Consider the following 24409-nt stretch of genomic DNA (forward strand, 5'->3'; position numbering starts at 1 on the left):
AAAATAGAATCACAGAGGGCACAGAGACATGCACATGAAATGATACTTTTTTTACCCTGTTTGCACTTCATTTTTTAAAATACAGTAGGATGTCTTCGACGTGGCACTGTGTGATCATCGTGACCTATAAAAGCTGCTTGAATTCTATCCCAAACTGCCTTCATCCACCCCAGATGGGACTCGAACCCACAATCCCTGGCTTAGAAGGCCAGTGCCTTATCCATTAGGCCACTGGGGTACTTGATAAAAAAAAACTAGATAGCAGAGAGTGGTTTCGATCTATCAACCTCTGGGTTACGGGGCCATCACGCTTCCGCTGCGCCTCTGTAATCAGTATGACCTATACAAACTGAAAGAAGCAGTCAAAAAAAGAATCTCAGAGGGCACAGAGAAATTCCCATGAAATTATACTTTTTTTTACTCTGGTTGCACTTCATTTCTAAAAATAGAATAGGATAGCTTCGATGCATCAACCTCTGTGTTAAATGCTCAGGCCACTTTTTCTATTCCAAATTGCCATCATTCACCACAGATGGGACTCGAACTCACAATCCCTGGCTTAGAAGGGCAGTGCCTTATCCATTAGGCCACTGGGGTACTTGATATAAAAATCTAGATAGCAGAGAGTGGTTTCGATCTATCAACCTCTGGGTTACTGGGCCATCACGCTTCCGCTGCGCCTCTGTAATCAGTATGACCTCTACAAACTGAAAGAAGCAGTCAAAAAAAGAATCACAGAGGGAACTGAGACATGCCCATGATATGTTGCTTTTTATATTTGTGTTTGCACTTCATTGCTGAAAACAAACTGGACAGCAGAGGATGGTTTCGATCCATAAATCACTGGGTTAACTGCCCAGGATACTTCCACTTCATCACTCCGCTTTGAGGCACCCCCAAAAAATACTTGAACTCACAATACATGGATTAGTAGGCCAGTGCCTCTGTAATCAGCATGACCTGTACGAACTGATAGAAGCAGTTAAAAAATAGAATCACAGAGGGCACAGAGACATGCACATGAAATGATACTTTTTTTACCCTGTTTGCACTTCATTTTTAAAAATAGAGTAGGATGTCTTCGATGTGGCACTGTGTGATCATCGTGACCTATAAACGCTGCTTCAATTCTATCCCAAACTGCCTTCATCCACCCCAGATGGGACTCGAACCCACAATCCCTGGCTTAGAAGGCCAGTGCATAATCCATTAGGCCACTGGGGTACTTGATAAAAAAAACTTGATAGCAGAGAGTGGTTTCGATCTATCAACCTCTGGGTTACGGGGCCATCACGCTTCCGCTGCGCCTCTGTAATCAGTATGACCTATACAAACTGAAAGAAGCAGTCAAAAAAAGAATCTCAGAGGGCACAGAGACATTCCCATGAAATTATACTTTTTTTTACTCTGGTTGCACTTCATTTCTAAAAATAGAATAGGATAGCTTCGATGCATCAACCTCTGAGTTACATGCTCAGGCCACTTTTTCTATTCCAAACTGCCTTCATCCACCCCAGATGGGACTCGAACCCACAATCCCTGGCTTAGAAGGCCAGTGCCTTATCCATTAGGCCACTGGGGTACTTGATAAAAAAAACTAGATAGCAGAGAGTGGTTTCGATCTATCAACCTCTGGGTTACGGGGCCATCACGCTTCCGCTGCGCCTCTGTAATCAGTATGACCTATACAAACTGAAAGAAGCAGTCAAAAAAAGAATCTCAGAGGGCACAGAGACATTCCCATGAAATTATACTTTTTTTTACTCTGGTTGCACTTCATTTCTAAAAATAGAGTAGGATAGCTTCGATGAATCAACCTCTGTGTTACATGCTCAGGGCACTTTTTCTATTCCAAATTGCCTTCATCCACCCCAGATGGGACTCGAACCCACAATCCCTGGCTTAGAAGGCCAGTGCCTTATCCATTAGGCCACTGGGGTACTTGATAAAGAATTATAGATAGCAGAGAGTGGTTTCGATCTATCAACCTCTGGGTTACGGGGCCATCACGCTTCCGCTGCGCCTCTGTAATCAGTATGACCTCTACAAACTGAAAGAAGCAGTCAAAAAAAGAATCACAGAGGGCACTGAGACATGCCCATGAAATGTTGCTTTTTATATTTGTGTTTGCACTTCATTGCTGACAACAAACTGGACAGCAGAGGATGGTTTCGATCCATAAATCACTGGGTTAACTGCCCAGGATACTTTCACTTCATCACTCCGCTTTCAGGCACCCCCAAAAAATACTTGAACTCACAATACATGGATTAGGAGGCCAGTGCCTCTGTAATCAGCATGACCTGTACGAACTGATAGAAGCAGTTAAAAAATAGAATCACAGAGGGCACAGAGACATGCACATGAAATGATACTTTTTTTACCCTGTTTGCACTTCATTTTTTAAAATAGAGTAGGATGTCTTCGACGTGGCACTGTGTGATCATCGTGACCTATAAAAGCTGCTTCAATTCTATCCCAAACTGCCTTCATCCACCCCAGATGGGACTCGAACCCACAATCCCTGGCTTAGAAGGGCAGTTCCTTATCCATTAGGCCACTGGGGTACTTGATAAAAAAATCTAGATAGCAGAGAGTGGTTTCGATCTATCAACCTCTGGGTTACGGGTCCATCACGCTTCCGCTGCGCCTCTGTAATCAGTATGACCTATACAAACTGAAAGAAGCAGTCAAAAAAAGAATCTCAGAGGGCACAGAGATATTCCCATGAAATTATACTTTTTTTTACTCTGGTTGCACTTCATTTCTAAAAATACAATAGGATAGCTTCGATGCATCAACCTCTGTGTTACATGCTCAGGCCACTTTTTCTATTCCAAATTGCCTTCATTCACCACAGATGGGACTCGAATCCACAATCCCTGGCTTAGAAGGCCAGTGCCTTATCCATTAGGCCACTGGGGTACTTGATAAAAAAAAACTAGATAGCAGAGAGTGGTTTCGATCTATCAACCTCTGGGTTACGGGGCCATCACGCTTCCGCTGCGCCTCTGTAATCAGTATGACCTATACAAACTGAAAGAAGCAGTCAAAAAAAGAATCTCAGAGGGCACAGAGACATTCCCATGAAATTATACTTTTTTTTTCTCTGGTTGCACTTCATTTCAAAAAATAGAATAGGATAGCTTCGATGCATCAACCTCTGTGTTAAATGCTCAGGCCACTTTTTCTATTCCAAATTGCCATCATTCACCACAGATGGGACTCGAACTCACAATCCCTGGCTTAGAAGGGCAGTGCCTTATCCATTAGGCCACTGGGGTACTTGATATAAAAATCTAGATAGCAGAGAGTGGTTTCGATCTATCAACCTCTGGGTTACTGGGCCATCACGCTTCCGCTGCGCCTCTGTAATCAGTATGACCTCTACAAACTGAAAGAAGCAGTCAAAAAAAGAATCACAGAGGGCACTGAGACATGCCCATGATATGTTGCTTTTTATATTTGTGTTTGCACTTCATTGCTGAAAACAAACTGGACAGCAGAGGATGGTTTCGATCCATAAATCACTGGGTTAACTGCCCAGGATACTTCCACTTCATCACTCCGCTTTGAGGCACCCCCAAAAAATACTTGAACTCACAATACATGGATTAGTAGGCCAGTGCCTCTGTAATCAGCATGACCTGTACGAACTGATAGAAGCAGTTAAAAAATAGAATCACAGAGGGCACAGAGACATGCACATGAAATGATACTTTTTTTACCCTGTTTGCACTTCATTTTTAAAAATAGAGTAGGATGTCTTCGATGTGGCACTGTGTGATCATCGTGACCTATAAACGCTGCTTCAATTCTATCCCAAACTGCCTTCATCCACCCCAGATGGGACTCGAACCCACAATCCCTGGCTTAGAAGGCCAGTGCATAATCCATTAGGCCACTGGGGAACTTGATAAAAAAAACTTGATAGCAGAGAGTGGTTTCGATCTATCAACCTCTGGGTTACGGGGCCATCACGCTTCCGCTGCGCCTCTGTAATCAGTATGACCTATACAAACTGAAAGAAGCAGTCAAAAAAAGAATCTCAGAGGGCACAGAGACATTCCCATGAAATTATACTTTTTTTTACTCTGGTTGCACTTCATTTCTAAAAATAGAATAGGATAGCTTTGATGCATCAACCTCTGTGTTACATGCTGAGGACACTTTTTCTATTCCAAACTACCTTCATCCACCCCAGATGGGACTCAAACCCACAATCCCTGGCTTAGAAGGCCAGTGCCTTATCCATTAGGACAATGGGGTACTTGATAAAAAAAATCTAGATAGCAGAGAGTTGTTTCGATCTATCAACCTCTGGGTTACGGGGCCATCACGCTTCCGTTGCGCCTCTGTAATCAGTATGACCTCTACAAACTGAAAGAAGCAGTCAAAAAAAGAATCACAGAGGGCACTGAGACATGCCCATGAAATTTTGCTTTTTATATTTGTGTTTGCACTTCATTGCTGACAACAAACTGGACAGCAGAGGATGGTTTCGATCCATAAATCACTGGGTTAACTGCCCAGGATATTTCCACTTCATCACTCCGCTTTGAGGCACCCCCAAAAAATACTTGAACTCACAATACATGGATTAGTAGGCCAGTGCCTCTGTAATCAGCATGACCTGTACGAACTGATAGAAGCAGTTAAAAAATAGAATCACAGAGGGCACAGAGACATGCACATGAAATGATACTTTTTTTACCCTGTTTCCACTTCATTTTTAAAAATAGAGTAGGATGTCTTCGATGTGGCACTGTGTGATCATCGTGACCTATAAAAGCTGCTTCAATTCTATGCCAAACTGCCTTCATCCACCCCAGATGGGACTCGAACCCACAATCCCTGGCTTAGAAGGCCAGTGCCTTATCCATTAGGCCACTGGGGTACTTGATAAAAAAATCTAGATAGCAGAGAGTGGTTTCGATCTATCAACCTCTGGGTTACGGGTCCATCACGCTTCCGCTGCGCCTCTGTAATCAGTATGACCTATACAAACTGAAAGAAGCAGTCAAAAAAAGAATCTCAGAGGGCACAGAGATATTCCCATGAAATTATACTTTTTTTTACTCTGGTTGCACTTCATTTCTAAAAATACAATAGGATAGCTTCGATGCATCAACCTCTGTGTTACATGCTCAGGCCACTTTTTCTATTCCAAATTGCCTTCATTCACCACAGATGGGACTCGAATCCACAATCCCTGGCTTAGAAGGGCAGTGCCTTATCCATTAGACTACTGGGGTACTTGATAGAAAAATCTAGATAGCAGAGAGTGGTTTCGATCTTTCAACCTCTGGGTTACGGGGCCATCACGCTTCCGCTGCGCCTCTGTAATCAGTATGACCTCTACAAACTGAAAGAAGCAGTCAAAAAAAGAATCACAGAGGGCACTGAGACATGCCCATGAAATGTTGCTTTTTATATTTGTGTTTGCACTTCATTGCTGACAACAAACTGGACAGCAGAGGATGGTTTCGATCCATAAATCACTGGGTTAACTGCCAAAGGATACTTTCACTTCATCACTCCGCTTTCAGGCACCCCAAAAAAATACTTGAACTCACAATACATGGATTAGGAGGCCAGTGCCTCTGTAATCAGCATGACCTGTACGAACTGATAGAAGCAGTTAAAAAATAGAATCACAGAGGGCACAGAGACATGCACATGAAATGATACTTTTTTTACCCTGTTTGCACTTCATTTTTAAAAATACAGTAGGATGTCTTCGACGTGGCACTGTGTGATCATCGTGACCTATAAAAGCTGCTTGAATTCTATCCCAAACTGCCTTCATCCACCCCAGATGGGACTCGAACCCACAATCCCTGGCTTAGAAGGCCAGTGCCTTATCCATTAGGCCACTGGGGTACTTGATAAAAAAAAACTAGATAGCAGAGAGTGGTTTCGATCTATCAACCTCTGGGTTACGGGGCCATCACGCTTCCGCTGCGCCTCTGTAATCAGTATGACCTATACAAACTGAAAGAAGCAGTCAAAAAAAGAATCTCAGAGGGCACAGAGACATTCCCATGAAATTATACTTTTTTTTACTCTGGTTGCACTTCATTTCAAAAAATAGAATAGGATAGCTTCGATGCATCAACCTCTGTGTTAAATGCTCAGGCCACTTTTTCTATTCCAAATTGCCATCATTCACCACAGATGGGACTCGAACTCACAATCCCTGGCTTAGAAGGGCAGTGCCTTATCCATTAGGCCACTGGGGTACTTGATATAAAAATCTAGATAGCAGAGAGTGGTTTCGATCTATCAACCTCTGGGTTACTGGGCCATCACGCTTCCGCTGCGCCTCTGTAATCAGTATGACCTCTACAAACTGAAAGAAGCAGTCAAAAAAAGAATCACAGAGGGCACTGAGACATGCCCATGATATGTTGCTTTTTATATTTGTGTTTGCACTTCATTGCTGAAAACAAACTGGACAGCAGAGGATGGTTTCGATCCATAAATCACTGGGTTAACTGCCCAGGATACTTCCACTTCATCACTCCGCTTTGAGGCACCCCCAAAAAATACTTGAACTCACAATACATGGATTAGTAGGCCAGTGCCTCTGTAATCAGCATGACCTGTACGAACTGATAGAAGCAGTTAAAAAATAGAATCACAGAGGGCACAGAGACATGCACATGAAATGATACTTTTTTTACCCTGTTTGCACTTCATTTTTAAAAATAGAGTAGGATGTCTTCGATGTGGCACTGTGTGATCATCGTGACCTATAAACGCTGCTTCAATTCTATCCCAAACTGCCTTCATCCACCCCAGATGGGACTCGAACCCACAATCCCTGGCTTAGAAGGCCAGTGCATAATCCATTAGGCCACTGGGGTACTTGATAAAAAAAACTTGATAGCAGAGAGTGGTTTCGATCTATCAACCTCTGGGTTACGGGGCCATCACGCTTCCGCTGCGCCTCTGTAATCAGTATGACCTATACAAACTGAAAGAAGCAGTCAAAAAAAGAATCTCAGAGGGCACAGAGACATTCCCATGAAATTATACTTTTTTTTACTCTGGTTGCACTTCATTTCTAAAAATAGAATAGGATAGCTTTGATGCATCAACCTCTGTGTTACATGCTGAGGACACTTTTTCTATTCCAAACTACCTTCATCCACCCCAGATGGGACTCAAACCCACAATCCCTGGCTTAGAAGGCCAGTGCCTTATCCATTAGGACAATGGGGTACTTGATAAAAAAAATCTAGATAGCAGAGAGTTGTTTCGATCTATCAACCTCTGGGTTAGGGGGCCATCACGCTTCCGTTGCGCCTCTGTAATCAGTATGACCTCTACAAACTGAAAGAAGCAGTCAAAAAAAGAATCACAGAGGGCACTGAGACATGCCCATGAAATTTTGCTTTTTATATTTGTGTTTGCACTTCATTGCTGACAACAAACTGGACAGCAGAGGATGGTTTCGATCCATAAATCACTGGGTTAACTGCCCAGGATATTTCCACTTCATCACTCCGCTTTGAGGCACCCCCAAAAAATACTTGAACTCACAATACATGGATTAGTAGGCCAGTGCCTCTGTAATCAGCATGACCTGTACGAACTGATAGAAGCAGTTAAAAAATAGAATCACAGAGGGCACAGAGACATGCACATGAAATGATACTTTTTTTACCCTGTTTCCACTTCATTTTTAAAAATAGAGTAGGATGTCTTCGATGTGGCACTGTGTGATCATCGTGACCTATAAAAGCTGCTTCAATTCTATGCCAAACTGCCTTCATCCACCCCAGATGGGACTCGAACCCACAATCCCTGGCTTAGAAGGCCAGTGCCTTATCCATTAGGCCACTGGGGTACTTGATAAAAATAACTAGATAGCAGAGAGTGGTTTCGATCTATCACCCTCTGGGTTACGGGGCTATCACGCTTCCGCTGCGCCTCTGTAATCAGTATGACCTATACAAACTGAAAGAAGCAGTCAAAAAAAGAATCTCAGAGGGCACAGAGACATTCCCATGAAATTATACTTTTTTTTACTCTGGTTGCACTTCATTTCTAAAAATAGAATAGGATAGCTTCGATGCATCAACCTCTGAGTTACATGCTCAGGCCACTTTTTCTATTCCAAACTGCCTTCATCCACCCCAGATGGGACTCGAACCCACAATCCCTGGCTTAGAAGGCCAGTGCCTTATCCATTAGGCCACTGGGGTACTTGATAAAAAAAACTAGATAGCAGAGAGTGGTTTCGATCTATCAACCTCTGGGTTACGGGGCCATCACGCTTCCGCTGCGCCTCTGTAATCAGTATGACCTATACAAACTGAAAGAAGCAGTCAAAAAAAGAATCTCAGAGGGCACAGAGACATTCCCATGAAATTATAATTTTTTTTACTCTGGTTGCACTTAATTTCTAAAAATAGAATAGGATAGCTTCGATGCATCAACCTCTGTGTTACATGCTCAGGCCACTTTTTCTATTCCAAACTGCCTTCATCCACCCCAGATGGGACTCGAACCCACAATCCCTGGCTTAGAAGGCCAGTGCCTTATCCATTAGGCCACTGCGGTACTTGATAAAAAAAACTAGATAGCAGAGAGTGGTTTCGATCTATCAACCTCTGGGTTACGGGGCCATCACGCTTCCGCTGCGCCTCTGTAATCAGTATGACCTATACAAACTGAAAGAAGCAGTCAAAAAAAGAATCTCAGAGGGCACAGAGACATTCCCATGAAATTATACTTTTTTTTACTCTGGTTGCACTTCATTTCTAAAAATAGAATAGGATAGCTTCGACGCATCAACCTCTGTGTTACATGCTCAGGCCACTTTTTCTATTCCAAACTGCCTTCATCCACCCCAGATGGGACTCGAACCCACAATCCCTGGCTTAGAAGGCCAGTGCCTTATCCATTAGGCCACTGGGGTACTTGATAAAAACAACAAGATAGCAGAGAGTGGTTTCGATCTATCAACCTCTGGGTTACGGGGCCATCACGCTTCCGTTGCGCCTCTGTAATCAGTATGACCTCTACAAACTGAAAGAAGCAGTCAAAAAAAGAATCACAGAGGGCACTGAGACATGCCCATGAAATTTTGCTTTTTATATTTGTGTTTGCACTTCATTGCTGACAACAAACTGGACAGCAGAGGATGGTTTCGATCCATAAATCACTGGGTTAACTGCCCAGGATATTTCCACTTCATCACTCCGCTTTGAGGCACCCCCAAAAAATACTTGAACTCACAATACATGGATTAGTAGGCCAGTGCCTCTGTAATCAGCATGACCTGTACGAACTGATAGAAGCAGTTAAAAAATAGAATCACAGAGGGCACAGAGACATGCACATGAAATGATACTTTTTTTTACCCTGTTTGCACTTCATTTTTAAAAATAGAGTAGGATGTCTTCGATGTGGCACTGTGTGATCATCGTGACCTATAAAAGCTGCTTCAATTCTATGCCAAACTGCCTTCATCCACCCCAGATGGGACTCGAACCCACAATCCCTGGCTTAGAAGGCCAGTGCCTTATCCATTAGGCCACTGGGGTACTTGATAAAAAAAACTAGATAGCAGAGAGTGGTTTCGATCTATCACCCTCTGGGTTACGGGGCCATCACGCTTCCGCTGCGCCTCTGTAATCAGTATGACCTATACAAACTGAAAGAAGCAGTCAAAAAAAGAATCTCAGAGGGCACAGAGACATTCCCATGAAATTATACTTTTTTTTACTCTGGTTGCACTTCATTTCTAAAAATAGAATAGGATAGCTTCGATGCATCAACCTCTGAGTTACATGCTCAGGCCACTTTTTCTATTCCAAACTGCCTTCATTCACCCCAGATGGGACTCGAACCCACAATCCCTGGCTTAGAAGGCCAGTGCCTTATCCATTAGGCCACTGCGGTACTTGATAAAAAAAACTAGATAGCAGAGAGTGGTTTCGATCTATCAACCTCTGGGTTACGGGGCCATCACGCTTCCGCTGCGCCTCTGTAATCAGTATGACCTATACAAACTGAAAGAAGCAGTCAAAAAAAGAATCTCAGAGGGCACAGAGACATTCCCATGAAATTATACTTTTTTTTACTCTGGTTGCACTTCATTTCTAAAAATAGAATAGGATAGCTTCGATGCATCAACCTCTGAGTTACATGCTCAGGCCACTTTTTCTATTCCAAACTGCCTTCATCCACCCCAGATGGGACTCGAACCCACAATCCCTGGCTTAGAAGGCCAGTGCCTTATCCATTAGGCCACTGCGGTACTTGATAAAAAAAACTAGATAGCAGAGAGTGGTTTCGATCTATCAACCTCTGGGTTACGGGGCCATCACGCTTCCGCTGCGCCTCTGTAATCAGTATGACCTATACAAACTGAAAGAAGCAGTCAAAAAAAGAATCTCAGAGGGCACAGAGACATTCCCATGAAATTATACTTTTTTTTACTCTGGTTGCACTTCATTTCTAAAAATAGAATAGGATAGCTTCGATGCATCAACCTCTGAGTTACATGCTCAGGCCACTTTTTCTATTCCAAACTGCCTTCATCCACCCCAGATGGGACTCGAACCCACAATCCCTGGCTTAGAAGGCCAGTGCCTTATCCATTAGGCCACTGCGGTACTTGATAAAAAAAACTAGATAGCAGAGAGTGGTTTCGATCTATCAACCTCTGGGTTACGGGGCCATCACGCTTCCGCTGCGCCTCTGTAATCAGTATGACCTATACAAACTGAAAGAAGCAGTCAAAAAAAGAATCTCAGAGGGCACAGAGACATTCCCATGAAATTATACTTTTTTTTACTCTGGTTGCACTTCATTTCTAAAAATAGAATAGGATAGCTTCGATGCATCAACCTCTGTGTTACATGCTCAGGCCACTTTTTCTATTCCAAACTGCCTTCATCCACCCCAGATGGGACTCGAACCCACAATCCCTGGCTTAGAAGGCCAGTGCCTTATCCATTAGGCCACTGGGGTACTTGATAAAAACAACAAGATAGCAGAGAGTGGTTTCGATCTATCAACCTCTGGGTTACGGGGCCATCACGCTTCCGTTGCGCCTCTGTAATCAGTATGACCTCTACAAACTGAAAGAAGCAGTCAAAAAAAGAATCACAGAGGGCACTGAGACATGCCCATGAAATTTTGCTTTTTATATTTGTGTTTGCACTTCATTGCTGACAACAAACTGGACAGCAGAGGATGGTTTCGATCCATAAATCACTGGGTTAACTGCCCAGGATATTTCCACTTCATCACTCCGCTTTGAGGCACCCCCAAAAAATACTTGAACTCACAATACATGGATTAGTAGGCCAGTGCCTCTGTAATCAGCATGACCTGTACGAACTGATAGAAGCAGTTAAAAAATAGAATCACAGAGGGCACAGAGACATGCACATGAAATGATACTTTTTTTTACCCTGTTTGCACTTCATTTTTAAAAATAGAGTAGGATGTCTTCGATGTGGCACTGTGTGATCATCGTGACCTATAAAAGCTGCTTCAATTCTATGCCAAACTGCCTTCATCCACCCCAGATGGGACTCGAAACCACAATCCCTGGCTTAGAAGGCCAGTGCCTTATCCATTAGGCCACTGGGGTACTTGATAAAAAAAACTAGATAGCAGAGAGTGGTTTCGATCTATCACCCTCTGGGTTACGGGGCCATCACGCTTCCGCTGCGCCTCTGTAATCAGTATGACCTATACAAACTGAAAGAAGCAGTCAAAAAAAGAATCTCAGAGGGCACAGAGACATTCCCATGAAATTATACTTTTTTTTACTCTGGTTGCACTTCATTTCTAAAAATAGAATAGGATAGCTTCGATGCATCAACCTCTGAGTTACATGCTCAGGCCACTTTTTCTATTCCAAACTGCCTTCATCCACCCCAGATGGGACTCGAACCCACAATCCCTGGCTTAGAAGGCCAGTGCCTTATCCATTAGGCCACTGCGGTACTTGATAAAAAAAACTAGATAGCAGAGAGTGGTTTCGATCTATCAACCTCTGGGTTACGGGGCCATCACGCTTCCGCTGCGCCTCTGTAATCAGTATGACCTATACAAACTGAAAGAAGCAGTCAAAAAAAGAATCTCAGAGGGCACAGAGACATTCCCATGAAATTTTGCTTTTTTTTACTCTGGTTGCACTTCATTTCTAAAAATAGAATAGGATAGCTTCGATGCATCAACCTCTGTGTTACATGCTCAGGCCACTTTTTCTATTCCAAACTGCCTTCATCCACCCCAGATGGGACTCGAATCCACAATCCCTGGCTTAGAAGGCCAGTGCCTTATCCATTAGGCCACTGGGGTACTTGATAAAAAAAACAAGATAGCAGAGAGTGGTTTCGATCTATCAACCTCTGGGTTACGGGGCCTTCACGCTTCCGCTGCGCCTCTGTAATCAGTATGACCTCTACAAACTGAAAGAAGCAGTCAAAAAAAGAATCACAGAGGGCACTGAGACATGCCCATGAAATTTTGCTTTTTATATTTGTGTTTGCACTTCATTGCTGACAACAAACTGGACAGCAGAGGATGGTTTCGATCCATAAATCACTGGGTTAACTGCCCAGGATATTTCCACTTCATCACTCCGCTTTGAGGCACCCCCAAAAAATACTTGAACTCACAATACATGGATTAGTAGGCCAGTGCCTCTGTAATCAGCATGACCTGTACGAACTGATAGAAGCAGTTAAAAAATAGAATCACAGAGGGCACAGAGACATGCACATGAAATGATACTTTTTTTTACCCTGTTTGCACTTCATTTTTAAAAATAGAGTAGGATGTCTTCGATGTGGCACTGTGTGATCATCGTGACCTATAAAAGCTGCTTCAATTCTATGCCAAACTGCCTTCATCCACCCCAGATGGGACTCGAACCCACAATCCCTGGCTTAGAAGGCCAGTGCCTTATCCATTAGGCCACTGGGGTACTTGATAAAAATAAATAGATAGCAGAGAGTGGTTTCGATCTATCACCCTCTGGGTTACGGGGCCATCACGCTTCCGCTGCGCCTCTGTAATCAGTATGACCTATACAAACTGAAAGAAGCAGTCAAAAAAAGAATCTCAGAGGGCACAGAGACATTCCCATGAAATTATACTTTTTTTTACTCTGGTTGCACTTCATTTCTAAAAATAGAATAGGATAGCTTCGATGCATCAACCTCTGAGTTACATGCTCAGGCCACTTTTCTATTCCAAACTGCCTTCATCCACCCCAGATGGGACTCGAACCCACAATCCCTGGCTTAGAAGGCCAGTGCCTTATCCATTAGGCCACTGCGGTACTTGATAAAAAAAACTAGATAGCAGAGAGTGGTTTCGATCTATCAACCTCTGGGTTACGGGGCCATCACGCTTCCGCTGCGCCTCTGTAATCAGTATGACCTATACAAACTGAAAGAAGCAGTCAAAAAAAGAATCTCAGAGGGCACAGAGACATTCCCATGAAATTACACTTTTTTTTACTCTGGTTGCACTTCATTTCTAAAAATAGAATAGGATAGCTTCGATGCATCAACCTCTGTGTTACATGCTCAGGCCACTTTTTCTATTCCAAACTGCCTTCATCCACCCCAGATGGGACTCGAACCCACAATCCCTGGCTTAGAAGGCCAGTGCCTTATCCATTAGGCCACTGGGGTACTTGATAAAAAAAGCTAGATAGCAGAGAGTGGTTTCGATCTATCAACCTCTGGGTTAAGGGGCCATCACGCTTCCGCTGCGCCTCTGTAATCAGTATGACCTATACAAACTGAAAGAAGCAGTCAAAAAAAGAATCTCAGAGGGCACAGAGACATGCCCATGAAATTTTGCTTTTTATATTTGTGTTTGCACTTCATTGCTGACAACAAACTGGACAGCAGAGGATGGTTTCGATCCATAAATCACTGGGTTAACTGCCCAGGATATTTCCACTTCATCACTCCGCTTTGAGGCACCCCCAAAAAATACTTGAACTCACAATACATGGATTAGTAGGCCAGTGCCTCTGTAATCAGCATGACCTGTACGAACTGATAGAAGCAGTTAAAAAATAGAATCACAGAGGGCACAGAGACATGCACATGAAATGATACTTTTTTTACCCTGTTTGCACTTCATTTTTAAAAATAGAGTAGGATGTCTTCGATGTGGCACTGTGTGATCATCGTGACCTATAAAAGCTGCTTCAATTCTATGCCAAACTGCCTTCATCCACCCCAGATGGGACTCGAACCCACAATCCCTGGCTTAGAAGGCCAGTGCCTTATCCATTAGGCCACTGGGGTACTTGATAAAAATAAATAGATAGCAGAGAGTGGTTTCGATCTATCAACCTCTGGGTTACGGGGCCATCACGCTTCCGCTGCGCCTCTGTAATCAGTATGACCTATACAAACTGAAAGAAGCAGTCAAAAAAAGAATCTCAGAGGGCACAGAGACATTCCCATGAAATTACACTTTTTTTTACTCTGGTTGCACTTCATTTCTAAAAATAGAATAGGATAGCTTCGATGCATCAACCTCTGTGTTACATGCTCAGGCCACTTTTTCTATTCCAAACTGCCTTCATCCACCCCAGATGGGACTCGAACCCACAATCCCTGGCTTAGAAGGCCAGTGCCTTATCCATTAGGCCACTGGGGTACTTGATAAAAAAAGCTAGATAGCAGAGAGTGGTTTCGATCTATCAACCTCTGGGTTAAGGGGCCATCACGCTTCCGCTGCGCCTCTGTAATCAGTATGACCTATACAAACTGAAAGAAGCAGTCAAAAAAAGAATCTCAGAGGGCACAGAGACATGCCCATGAAATTTTGCTTTTTATATTTGTGTTTGCACTTCATTGCTGACAACAAACTGGACAGCAGAGGATGGTTTCGATCCATAAATCACTGGGTTAACTGCCCAGGATATTTCCACTTCATCACTCCGCTTTGAGGCACCCCCAAAAAATACTTGAACTCACAATACATGGATTAGTAGGCCAGTGCCTCTGTAATCAGCATGACCTGTACGAACTGATAGAAGCAGTTAAAAAATAGAATCACAGAGGGCACAGAGACATGCACATGAAATGATACTTTTTTTACCCTGTTTGCACTTCATTTTTAAAAATAGAGTAGGATGTCTTCGATGTGGCACTGTGTGATCATCGTGACCTATAAAAGCTGCTTCAATTCTATGCCAAACTGCCTTCATCCACCCCAGATGGGACTCGAACCCACAATCCCTGGCTTAGAAGGCCAGTGCCTTATCCATTAGGCCACTGGGGTACTTGATAAAAATAAATAGATAGCAGAGAGTGGTTTCGATCTATCAACCTCTGGGTTACGGGGCCATCACGCTTCCGCTGCGCCTCTGTAATCAGTATGACCTATACAAACTGAAAGAAGCAGTCAAAAAAAGAATCTCAGAGGGCACAGAGACATTCCCATGAAATTATACTTTTTTTTACTCTGGTTGCACTTCATTTCTAAAAATAGAATAGGATAGCTTCGATGCATCAACCTCTGTGTTACATGCTCAGGCCACTTTTTCTATTCCAAACTGCCTTCATCCACCCCAGATGGGACTCGAACCCACAATCCCTGGCTTAGAAGGCCAGTGCCTTATCCATTAGGCCACTGGGGTACTTGATAAAAAAAAACTAGATAGCAGAGAGTGGTTTCGATCTATCAACCTCTGGGTTACGGGGCCATCACGCTTCCGCTGCGCCTCTGTAATCAGTATGACCTATACAAACTGAAAGAAGCAGTCAAAAAAAGAATCTCAGAGGGCACAGAGACATTCCCATGAAATTATACTTTTTTTTACTCTGGTTGCACTTCATTTCTAAAAATAGAATAGGATAGCTTCGATGCATCAACCTCTGTGTTACATGCTCAGGCCACTTTTTCTATTCCAAACTGCCTTCATCCACCCCAGATGGGACTCGAACCCACAATCCCTGGCTTAGAAGGCCAGTGCCTTATCCATTAGGCCACTGGGGTACTTGATAAAAAAAAACTAGATAGCAGAGAGTGGTTTCGATCTATCAACCTCTGGGTTACGGGGCCATCACGCTTCCGCTGCGCCTCTGTAATCAGTATGACCTATACAAACTGAAAGAAGCAGTCAAAAAAAGAATCTCAGAGGGCACAGAGACATTCCCATGAAATTATACTTTTTTTTACTCTGGTTGCACTTCATTTCTAAAAATAGAATAGGATAGCTTCGATGCATCAACCTCTGTGTTACATGCTCAGGCCACTTTTTCTATTCCAAACTGCCTTCATCCACCCCAGATGGGACTCGAACCCACAATCCCTGGCTTAGAAGGCCAGTGCCTTATCCATTAGGCCACTGGGGTACTTGATAAAAAAAAACTAGATAGCAGAGAGTGGTTTCGATCTATCAACCTCTGGGTTACGGGGCCATCACGCTTCCGCTGCGCCTCTGTAATCAGTATGACCTATACAAACTGAAAGAAGCAGTCAAAAAAAGAATCTCAGAGGGCACAGAGACATTCCCATGAAATTATACTTTTTTTTACTCTGGTTGCACTTCATTTCAAAAAATAGAATAGGATAGCTTCGATGCATCAACCTCTGTGTTAAATGCTCAGGCCACTTTTTCTATTCCAAATTGCCATCATTCACCACAGATGGGACTCGAACTCACAATCCCTGGCTTAGAAGGCCAGTGCCTTATCCATTAGGCCACTGGGGTACTTGATATAAAAATCTAGATAGCAGAGAGTGGTTTCGATCTATCAACCTCTGGGTTACGGGGCCATCACGCTTCCGCTGCGCCTCTGTAATCAGTATGACCTCTACAAACTGAAAGAAGCAGTCAAAAAAAGAATCACAGAGGGCACTGAGACATGCCCATGATATGTTGCTTTTTATATTTGTGTTTGCACTTCATTGCTGAAAACAAACCGGACAGCAGAGGATGGTTTCGATCCATAAATCACTGGGTTAACTGCCCAGGATACTTCCACTTCATCACTCCGCTTTGAGGCACCCCCAAAAAATACTTGAACTCACAATACATGGATTAGTAGGCCAGTGCCTCTGTAATCAGCATGACCTGTACGAACTGATAGAAGCAGTTAAAAAATAGAATCACAGAGGGCACAGAGATATGCACATGAAATGATACTTTTTTTACCCTGTTTGCACTTCATTTTTAAAAATAGAGTAGGATGTCTTCGAAGTGGCACTGTGTGATCATCGTGACCTATAAAAGCTGCTTCAATTCTATGCCAAACTGCCTTCATCCACCCCAGATGGGACTCGAACCCACAATCCCTGGCTTAGAAGGCCAGTGCCTTATCCATTAGGCCACTGGGGTACTTGATAAAAATAACTAGATAGCAGAGAGTGGTTTCGATCTATCACCCTCTGGGTTACGGGGCTTTCACGCTTCCGCTGCGCCTCTGTAATCAGTATGACCTATACAAACTGAAAGAAGCAGTCAAAAAAAGAATCTCAGAGGGCACAGAGACATTCCCATGAAATTATACTTTTTTTTACTCTGGTTGCACTTCATTTCTAAAAATAGAATAGGATAGCTTCGATGCATCAACCTCTGAGTTACATGCTCAGGCCACTTTTTCTATTCCAAACTGCCTTCATCCACCCCAGATGGGACTCGAACCCACAATCCCTGGCTTAGAAGGCCAGTGCCTTATCCATTAGGCCACTGGGGTACTTGATAAAAAAAACTAGATAGCAGAGAGTGGTTTCGATCTATCAACCTCTGGGTTACGGGGCCATCACGCTTCCGCTGCGCCTCTGTAATCAGTATGACCTATACAAACTGAAAGAAGCAGTCAAAAAAAGAATCTCAGAGGGCACAGAGACATTCCCATGAAATTATACTTTTTTTTACTCTGGTTGCACTTCATTTCTAAAAATAGAATAGGATAGCTTCGATGCATCAACCTCTGTGTTACATGCTCAGGCCACTTTTTCTATTCCAAACTGCCTTCATCCACCCCAGATGGGACTCGAACCCCCAATTCCTGGCTTAGAAGGCCAGTGCCTTATCCATTAGGCCACTGGGGTACTTGATAAAAAAAACTAGATAGCAGAGAGTGGTTTCGATCTATCAACCTCTGGGTTAAGGGGCCATCACGCTTCCGCTGCGCCTCTGTAATCAGTATGACCTATACAAACTGAAAGAAGCAGTCAAAAAAAGAATCTCAGAGGGCACAGAGACATTCCCATGAAATTATACTTTTTTTTACTCTGGTTGCACTTCATTTCTAAAAATAGAATAGGATAGCTTCGATGCATCAACCTCTGTGTTACATGCTCAGGCCACTTTTTCTATTCCAAACTGCCTTCATCCACCCCAGATGGGACTCGAACCCACAATCCCTGGCTTAGAAGGGCAGTGCCTTTTCCATTAGGCCACTGGGGTACTTGATAGAAAAAACTAGATAGCAGAGAGTGGTTTCGATCTATTAACCTCTGGGTTACGGGGCCATCACGCTTCCGTTGCGCCTCTGTAATCAGTATGACCTCTACAAACTGAAAGAAGCAGTCAAAAAAAGAATCACAGAGGGCACTGAGACATGCCCATGAAATTTTGCTTTTTATATTTGTGTTTGCACTTCATTGCTGACAACAAACTGGACAGCAGAGGATGGTTTCGATCCATAAATCACTGGGTTAACTGCCCAGGATATTTCCACTTCATCACTCCGCTTTGAGGCACCCCCAAAAAATACTTGAACTCACAATACATGGATTAGTAGGCCAGTGCCTCTGTAATCAGCATGACCTGTACGAACTGATAGAAGCAGTTAAAAAATAGAATCACAGAGGGCACAGAGACATGCACATGAAATGATACATTTTTTACCCTGTTTGCACTTCATTTTTAAAAATAGAGTAGGATGTCTTCGATGTGGCACTGTGTGATCATCGTGACCTATAAAAGCTGCTTCAATTCTGTGCCAAACTGCCTTCATCCACCCCAGATGGGACTCGAACCCACAATCCCTGGCTTAGAAGGCCAGTGCCTTATCCATTAGGCCACTGGGGTACTTGATAAAAATAACTAGATAGCAGAGAGTGGTTTCGATCTATCACCCTCTGGGTTACGGGGCCATCACGCTTCCGCTGCGCCTCTGTAATCAGTATGACCTATACAAACTGAAAGAAGCAGTCAAAAAAAGAATCTCAGAGGGCACAGAGACATTCCCATGAAATTATACTTTTTTTTACTCTGGTTGCACTTCATTTCTAAAAATAGAATAGCTTCGATGCATCAACCTCTGTGTTACATGCTCAGGCCACTTTTTCTATTCCAAACTGCCTTCATCCACCCCAGATGGGACTCGAACCCACAATCCCTGGCTTAGAAGGCCAGTGCCTTATCCATTAGGCCACTTGGGTAATTGATAAAAATATCTAGATAGCAGAGAGTTGTTTCGATCTATCAACCTCTGGGTTACGGGGCCTTCACGCTTCCGCTGCGCCTCTGTAATCAGTATGACCTCTACAAACTGAAAGAAGCAGTCAAAAAAAGAATCACAGAGGGCACTGAGACATGCCCATGAAATTTTGCTTTTTATATTTGTGTTTGCACTTCATTGCTGACAACAAACTGGACAGCAGAGGATGGTTTCGATCCATAAATCACTGGGTTAACTGCCCAGGATACTTCCACTTCATCACTCCGCTTTGAGGCACCCCCAAAAAATACTTGAACTCACAATACATGGATTAGGAGGCCAGTGCCTCTGTAATCAGCATGACCTGTACAAACTGATAGAAGCAGTTAAAAAATAGAATCACAGAGGGCACAGAGACATGCACATGAAATGATACTTTTTTTACCGTGTTTGCACTTCATTTTTAAAAATAGAGTAGGATGTCTTCGATGTGGCACTGTGTGATCATCGTGACCTATAAAAGCTGCTTCAATTCTATCCCAAACTGCCTTCATCCACCCCAGATGGGACTCGAACCCACAATCCCTGGCTTAGAAGGCCAGTGCATAATCCATTAGGCCACTGGGGTCCTTGATAAAAATAACTAGATAGCAGAGAGTGGTTTCGATCTATCAACCTCTGGGTTACGGGGCCATCACGCTTCCGCTGCGCCTCTGTAATCAGTATGACCTATACAAACTGAAAGAAGCAGTCAAAAAAAGAATCTCAGAGGGCACAGAGACTTTTCCATGAAATTATACTTTTTTTACTCTGGTTGCACTTTTTTTCTAAAAATAGAATAGCTAAGATGCATTAACCTCTGTGTTACATGCTGAGGACACTTTTTCTATTCCAAACTGCCTTCATCCACCCCAGATGGGACTCGAACCCACAATCCCTGGCTTTGAAGGCCAGTGCCTTATCCATTAGGCCACTGGGGTACTTGATATAAAAATCTAGAAAGCAGAGAGTGGTTTCGATCTATCAACCTCTGGGTTACGGGGCCATCACGCTTCCGCTGCGCCTCTGTAATCAGTATGACCTCTACAAACTGAAAGAAGCAGTCAAAAAAAGAATCACAGAGGGCACTGAGACATGCCCATGATATGTTGCTTTTTATATTTGTGTTTGCACTTCATTGCTGACAACAAACTGGACAGCAGAGGATGGTTTCGATCCATAAATCACTGGGTTAACTGCCCAGGATACTTTCACTTCATCACTCCGCTTTCAGGCACCCCCAAAAAATACTTGAACTCACAATACATGGATTAGGAGGCCAGTGCCTCTGTAATCAGCATGACCTGTACGAACTGATAGAAGCAGTTAAAAAATAGAATCACAGAGGGCACAGAGACATGCACATGAAATGATACTTTTTTTACCCTGTTTGCACTTCATTTTTAAAAATAGAGTAGGATGTCTTCGATGTGGCACTGTGTGATCATCGTGACCTATAAAAGCTGCTTCAATTCTATGCCAAACTGCCTTCATCCACCCCAGATGGGACTCGAACCCACAATCGCTGGCTTAGAAGGCCAGTGCCTTATCCATTAGGCCACTGGGGTACTTGATAAAAATAACCAGATAGCAGAGAGTGGTTTCGATCTATCACCCTCTGGGTTACGGGGCCATCACGCTTCCGCTGCGCCTCTGTAATCAGTATGACCTATACAAACTGAAAGAAGCAGTCAAAAAAAGAATCTCAGAGGGCACAGAGAGATTCCCATGAAATTATACTTTTTTTTACTCTGGTTGCACTTCATTTCTAAAAATAGAATAGGATAGCTTCGATGCATCAACCTCTGAGTTACATGCTCAGGCCACTTTTTCTATTCCAAACTGCCTTCATCCACCCCAGATGGGACTCGAACCCACAATCCCTGGCTTAGAAGGCCAGTGCCTTATCCATTAGGCCACTGGGGTACTTGATAAAAATAACTAGATAGCAGAGAGTGGTTTCGATCTATCAACCTCTGGGTTACGGGGCCATCACGCTTCCGCTGCGCCTCTGTAATCAGTATGACCTATACAAACTGAAAGAAGCAGTCAAAAAAAGAATCTCAGAGGGCACAGAGACATTCCCATGAAATTATACTTTTTTTTACTCTGGTTGCACTTCATTTCTAAAAATAGAATAGCTTCGATGCATCAACCTCTGTGTTACATGCTCAGGCCACTTTTTCTATTCCAAACTGCCTTCATCCACCCCAGATGGGACTCGAACCCACAATCCCTGGCTTAGAAGGCCAGTGCCTTATCCATTAGGCCACTTGGGTAATTGATAAAAATATCTAGATAGCAGAGAGTTGTTTCGATCTATCAACCTCTGGGTTACGGGGCCTTCACGCTTCCGCTGCGCCTCTGTAATCAGTATGACCTCTACAAACTGAAAGAAGCAGTCAAAAAAAGAATCACAGAGGGCACTGAGACATGCCCATGAAATTTTGCTTTTTATATTTGTGTTTGCACTTCATTGCTGACAACAAACTGGACAGCAGAGGATGGTTTCGATCCATAAATCACTGGGTTAACTGCCCAGGATACTTCCACTTCATCACTCCGCTTTGAGGCACCCCCAAAAAATACTTGAACTCACAATACATGGATTAGGAGGCCAGTGCCTCTGTAATCAGCATGACCTGTACAAACTGATAGAAGCAGTTAAAAAATAGAATCACAGAGGGCACAGAGACATGCACATGAAATGATACTTTTTTTACCGTGTTTGCACTTCATTTTTAAAAATAGAGTAGGATGTCTTCGATGTGGCACTGTGTGATCATCGTGACCTATAAAAGCTGCTTCAATTCTATCCCAAACTGCCTTCATCCACCCCAGATGGGACTCGAACCCACAATCCCTGGCTTAGAAGGCCAGTGCATAATCCATTAGGCCACTGGGGTCCTTGATAAAAATAACTAGATAGCAGAGAGTGGTTTCGATCTATCAACCTCTGGGTTACGGGGCCATCACGCTTCCGCTGCGCCTCTGTAATCAGTATGACCTATACAAACTGAAAGAAGCAGTCAAAAAAAGAATCTCAGAGGGCACAGAGACTTTTCCATGAAATTATACTTTTTTTACTCTGGTTGCACTTTTTTTCTAAAAATAGAATAGCTAAGATGCATTAACCTCTGTGTTACATGCTGAGGACACTTTCTCTATTCCAAACTGCCTTCATCCACCCCAGATGGGACTCGAACCCACAATCCCTGGCTTAGAAGGCCAGTGCCTTATCCATTAGGCCACTGGGGTACTTGATATAAAAATCTAGATAGCAGAGAGTGGTTTCGATCTATCAACCTCTGGGTTACGGGGCCATCACGCTTCCGCTGCGCCTCTGTAATCAGTATGACCTCTACAAACTGAAAGAAGCAGTCAAAAAAAGAATCACAGAGGGCACTGAGACATGCCCATGATATGTTGCTTTTTATATTTGTGTTTGCACTTCATTGCTGAAAACAAACTGGACAGCAGAGGATGGTTTCGATCCATAAATCACTGGGTTAACTGCCCAGGATACTTCCACTTCATCACTCCGCTTTCAGGCACCCCCAAAAAATACTTGAACTCACAATACATGGATTAGGAGGCCAGTGCCTCTGTAATCAGCATGACCTGTACGAACTGATAGAAGCAGTTAAAAAATAGAATCACAGAGGGCACAGAGACATGCACATGAAATGATACTTTTTTTACCCTGTTTGCACTTCATTTTTAAAAATAGAGTAGGATGTCTTCGATGTGGCACTGTGTGATCATCGTGACCTATAAAAGCTGCTTCAATTCTATGCCAAACTGCCTTCATCCACCCCAGATGGGAATCGAACCCACAATCGCTGGCTTAGAAGGCCAGTGCCTTATCCATTAGGCCACTGGGGTACTTGATAAAAGTAACTAGATAGCAGAGAGTGGTTTCGATCTATCACCCTCTGGGTTACGGGGCCATCACGCTTCCGCTGCGCCTCTGTAATCAGTATGACCTATACAAACTGAAAGAAGCAGTCAAAAAAAGAATCTCAGAGGGCACAGAGACATTCCCATGAAATTATACTTTTTTTTACTCTGGTTGCACTTCATTTCTAAAAATAGAATAGGATAGCTTCGATGCATCAACCTCTGAGTTACATGCTCAGGCCACTTTTTCTATTCCAAACTGCCTTCATCCACCCCAGATGGGACTCGAACGACCAATCCCTGGCTTAGAAGGCCAGTGCCTTATCCATTAGGCCACTGCGGTACTTGATAAAAAAAACTAGATAGCAGAGAGTGGTTTCGATCTATCAACCTCTGGGTTACGGGGCCATCACGCTTCCGCTGCGCCTCTGTAATCAGTATGACCTATACAAACTGAAAGAAGCAGTCAAAAAAAGAATCTCAGAGGGCACAGAGACATTCCCATGAAATTATACTTTTTTTTACTCTGGTTGCACTTCATTTCTAAAAATAGAATAGCTTCGATGCATCAACCTCTGTGTTACATGCTCAGGCCACTTTTTCTATTCCAAACTGCCTTCATCCACCCCAGATGGGACTCGAACCCACAATCCCTGGCTTAGAAGGCCAGTGCCTTATCCATTAGGCCACTTGGGTAATTGATAAAAATATCTAGATAGCAGAGAGTTGTTTCGATCTATCAACCTCTGGGTTACGGGGCCTTCACGCTTCCGCTGCGCCTCTGTAATCAGTATGACCTCTACAAACTGAAAGAAGCAGTCAAAAAAAGAATCACAGAGGGCACTGAGACATGCCCATGAAATTTTGCTTTTTATATTTGTGTTTGCACTTCATTGCTGACAACAAACTGGACAGCAGAGGATGGTTTCGATCCATAAATCACTGGGTTAACTGCCCAGGATACTTCCACTTCATCACTCCGCTTTGAGGCACCCCCAAAAAATACTTGAACTCACAATACATGGATTAGGAGGCCAGTGCCTCTGTAATCAGCATGACCTGTACAA

General features: G+C 43.4%; 37 non-coding genes across 37 annotated transcripts; all 37 read right to left on the bottom strand.

The window, feature by feature from the left end:
- Positions 1-165: 165 nt before the first annotated feature.
- Positions 166-238, bottom strand: trnar-ucu (transfer RNA arginine (anticodon UCU)). The gene has a single exon. It is a non-coding gene; the product is annotated as a tRNA-Arg (tRNA).
- A 1271-nt stretch (positions 239-1509) lies between these two features.
- On the bottom strand, positions 1510-1582 carry trnar-ucu (transfer RNA arginine (anticodon UCU)). Its single transcript has one exon. It is a non-coding gene; the product is annotated as a tRNA-Arg (tRNA).
- Positions 1583-1867: 285 nt separating this feature from the next.
- On the bottom strand, positions 1868-1940 carry trnar-ucu (transfer RNA arginine (anticodon UCU)). Its single transcript has one exon. It is a non-coding gene; the product is annotated as a tRNA-Arg (tRNA).
- A 2884-nt stretch (positions 1941-4824) lies between these two features.
- Positions 4825-4897, bottom strand: trnar-ucu (transfer RNA arginine (anticodon UCU)). The gene has a single exon. It is a non-coding gene; the product is annotated as a tRNA-Arg (tRNA).
- A 913-nt stretch (positions 4898-5810) lies between these two features.
- On the bottom strand, positions 5811-5883 carry trnar-ucu (transfer RNA arginine (anticodon UCU)). The gene has a single exon. It is a non-coding gene; the product is annotated as a tRNA-Arg (tRNA).
- A 1899-nt stretch (positions 5884-7782) lies between these two features.
- On the bottom strand, positions 7783-7855 carry trnar-ucu (transfer RNA arginine (anticodon UCU)). Its single transcript has one exon. It is a non-coding gene; the product is annotated as a tRNA-Arg (tRNA).
- Positions 7856-8140: 285 nt separating this feature from the next.
- trnar-ucu (transfer RNA arginine (anticodon UCU)) lies at positions 8141-8213 on the bottom strand. Its single transcript has one exon. It is a non-coding gene; the product is annotated as a tRNA-Arg (tRNA).
- Positions 8214-8498: 285 nt separating this feature from the next.
- trnar-ucu (transfer RNA arginine (anticodon UCU)) lies at positions 8499-8571 on the bottom strand. The gene has a single exon. It is a non-coding gene; the product is annotated as a tRNA-Arg (tRNA).
- A 285-nt stretch (positions 8572-8856) lies between these two features.
- Positions 8857-8929, bottom strand: trnar-ucu (transfer RNA arginine (anticodon UCU)). The gene has a single exon. It is a non-coding gene; the product is annotated as a tRNA-Arg (tRNA).
- A 555-nt stretch (positions 8930-9484) lies between these two features.
- Positions 9485-9557, bottom strand: trnar-ucu (transfer RNA arginine (anticodon UCU)). The gene has a single exon. It is a non-coding gene; the product is annotated as a tRNA-Arg (tRNA).
- A 285-nt stretch (positions 9558-9842) lies between these two features.
- trnar-ucu (transfer RNA arginine (anticodon UCU)) lies at positions 9843-9915 on the bottom strand. The gene has a single exon. It is a non-coding gene; the product is annotated as a tRNA-Arg (tRNA).
- Positions 9916-10200: 285 nt separating this feature from the next.
- trnar-ucu (transfer RNA arginine (anticodon UCU)) lies at positions 10201-10273 on the bottom strand. The gene has a single exon. It is a non-coding gene; the product is annotated as a tRNA-Arg (tRNA).
- Positions 10274-10558: 285 nt separating this feature from the next.
- trnar-ucu (transfer RNA arginine (anticodon UCU)) lies at positions 10559-10631 on the bottom strand. Its single transcript has one exon. It is a non-coding gene; the product is annotated as a tRNA-Arg (tRNA).
- A 285-nt stretch (positions 10632-10916) lies between these two features.
- On the bottom strand, positions 10917-10989 carry trnar-ucu (transfer RNA arginine (anticodon UCU)). The gene has a single exon. It is a non-coding gene; the product is annotated as a tRNA-Arg (tRNA).
- A 555-nt stretch (positions 10990-11544) lies between these two features.
- Positions 11545-11617, bottom strand: trnar-ucu (transfer RNA arginine (anticodon UCU)). The gene has a single exon. It is a non-coding gene; the product is annotated as a tRNA-Arg (tRNA).
- A 285-nt stretch (positions 11618-11902) lies between these two features.
- On the bottom strand, positions 11903-11975 carry trnar-ucu (transfer RNA arginine (anticodon UCU)). Its single transcript has one exon. It is a non-coding gene; the product is annotated as a tRNA-Arg (tRNA).
- A 285-nt stretch (positions 11976-12260) lies between these two features.
- On the bottom strand, positions 12261-12333 carry trnar-ucu (transfer RNA arginine (anticodon UCU)). The gene has a single exon. It is a non-coding gene; the product is annotated as a tRNA-Arg (tRNA).
- A 555-nt stretch (positions 12334-12888) lies between these two features.
- Positions 12889-12961, bottom strand: trnar-ucu (transfer RNA arginine (anticodon UCU)). The gene has a single exon. It is a non-coding gene; the product is annotated as a tRNA-Arg (tRNA).
- A 284-nt stretch (positions 12962-13245) lies between these two features.
- trnar-ucu (transfer RNA arginine (anticodon UCU)) lies at positions 13246-13318 on the bottom strand. Its single transcript has one exon. It is a non-coding gene; the product is annotated as a tRNA-Arg (tRNA).
- A 285-nt stretch (positions 13319-13603) lies between these two features.
- On the bottom strand, positions 13604-13676 carry trnar-ucu (transfer RNA arginine (anticodon UCU)). Its single transcript has one exon. It is a non-coding gene; the product is annotated as a tRNA-Arg (tRNA).
- Positions 13677-14230: 554 nt separating this feature from the next.
- trnar-ucu (transfer RNA arginine (anticodon UCU)) lies at positions 14231-14303 on the bottom strand. Its single transcript has one exon. It is a non-coding gene; the product is annotated as a tRNA-Arg (tRNA).
- A 285-nt stretch (positions 14304-14588) lies between these two features.
- trnar-ucu (transfer RNA arginine (anticodon UCU)) lies at positions 14589-14661 on the bottom strand. The gene has a single exon. It is a non-coding gene; the product is annotated as a tRNA-Arg (tRNA).
- Positions 14662-15215: 554 nt separating this feature from the next.
- trnar-ucu (transfer RNA arginine (anticodon UCU)) lies at positions 15216-15288 on the bottom strand. The gene has a single exon. It is a non-coding gene; the product is annotated as a tRNA-Arg (tRNA).
- Positions 15289-15573: 285 nt separating this feature from the next.
- trnar-ucu (transfer RNA arginine (anticodon UCU)) lies at positions 15574-15646 on the bottom strand. The gene has a single exon. It is a non-coding gene; the product is annotated as a tRNA-Arg (tRNA).
- A 286-nt stretch (positions 15647-15932) lies between these two features.
- trnar-ucu (transfer RNA arginine (anticodon UCU)) lies at positions 15933-16005 on the bottom strand. The gene has a single exon. It is a non-coding gene; the product is annotated as a tRNA-Arg (tRNA).
- Positions 16006-16291: 286 nt separating this feature from the next.
- On the bottom strand, positions 16292-16364 carry trnar-ucu (transfer RNA arginine (anticodon UCU)). The gene has a single exon. It is a non-coding gene; the product is annotated as a tRNA-Arg (tRNA).
- A 913-nt stretch (positions 16365-17277) lies between these two features.
- trnar-ucu (transfer RNA arginine (anticodon UCU)) lies at positions 17278-17350 on the bottom strand. The gene has a single exon. It is a non-coding gene; the product is annotated as a tRNA-Arg (tRNA).
- A 285-nt stretch (positions 17351-17635) lies between these two features.
- Positions 17636-17708, bottom strand: trnar-ucu (transfer RNA arginine (anticodon UCU)). The gene has a single exon. It is a non-coding gene; the product is annotated as a tRNA-Arg (tRNA).
- Positions 17709-18351: 643 nt separating this feature from the next.
- Positions 18352-18424, bottom strand: trnar-ucu (transfer RNA arginine (anticodon UCU)). The gene has a single exon. It is a non-coding gene; the product is annotated as a tRNA-Arg (tRNA).
- Positions 18425-18978: 554 nt separating this feature from the next.
- trnar-ucu (transfer RNA arginine (anticodon UCU)) lies at positions 18979-19051 on the bottom strand. The gene has a single exon. It is a non-coding gene; the product is annotated as a tRNA-Arg (tRNA).
- Positions 19052-19331: 280 nt separating this feature from the next.
- trnar-ucu (transfer RNA arginine (anticodon UCU)) lies at positions 19332-19404 on the bottom strand. Its single transcript has one exon. It is a non-coding gene; the product is annotated as a tRNA-Arg (tRNA).
- Positions 19405-20937: 1533 nt separating this feature from the next.
- On the bottom strand, positions 20938-21010 carry trnar-ucu (transfer RNA arginine (anticodon UCU)). The gene has a single exon. It is a non-coding gene; the product is annotated as a tRNA-Arg (tRNA).
- A 285-nt stretch (positions 21011-21295) lies between these two features.
- On the bottom strand, positions 21296-21368 carry trnar-ucu (transfer RNA arginine (anticodon UCU)). The gene has a single exon. It is a non-coding gene; the product is annotated as a tRNA-Arg (tRNA).
- A 280-nt stretch (positions 21369-21648) lies between these two features.
- On the bottom strand, positions 21649-21721 carry trnar-ucu (transfer RNA arginine (anticodon UCU)). Its single transcript has one exon. It is a non-coding gene; the product is annotated as a tRNA-Arg (tRNA).
- A 906-nt stretch (positions 21722-22627) lies between these two features.
- trnar-ucu (transfer RNA arginine (anticodon UCU)) lies at positions 22628-22700 on the bottom strand. The gene has a single exon. It is a non-coding gene; the product is annotated as a tRNA-Arg (tRNA).
- A 554-nt stretch (positions 22701-23254) lies between these two features.
- On the bottom strand, positions 23255-23327 carry trnar-ucu (transfer RNA arginine (anticodon UCU)). The gene has a single exon. It is a non-coding gene; the product is annotated as a tRNA-Arg (tRNA).
- A 638-nt stretch (positions 23328-23965) lies between these two features.
- On the bottom strand, positions 23966-24038 carry trnar-ucu (transfer RNA arginine (anticodon UCU)). The gene has a single exon. It is a non-coding gene; the product is annotated as a tRNA-Arg (tRNA).
- Between the last annotated feature and the right edge of the window lie 371 nt (positions 24039-24409).

The sequence above is a fragment of the Salvelinus fontinalis genome, chromosome 11, assembly GCF_029448725.1.
Source record: "Salvelinus fontinalis isolate EN_2023a chromosome 11, ASM2944872v1, whole genome shotgun sequence".
NCBI classification, from domain to species: Eukaryota; Metazoa; Chordata; class Actinopteri; order Salmoniformes; family Salmonidae; genus Salvelinus; species Salvelinus fontinalis.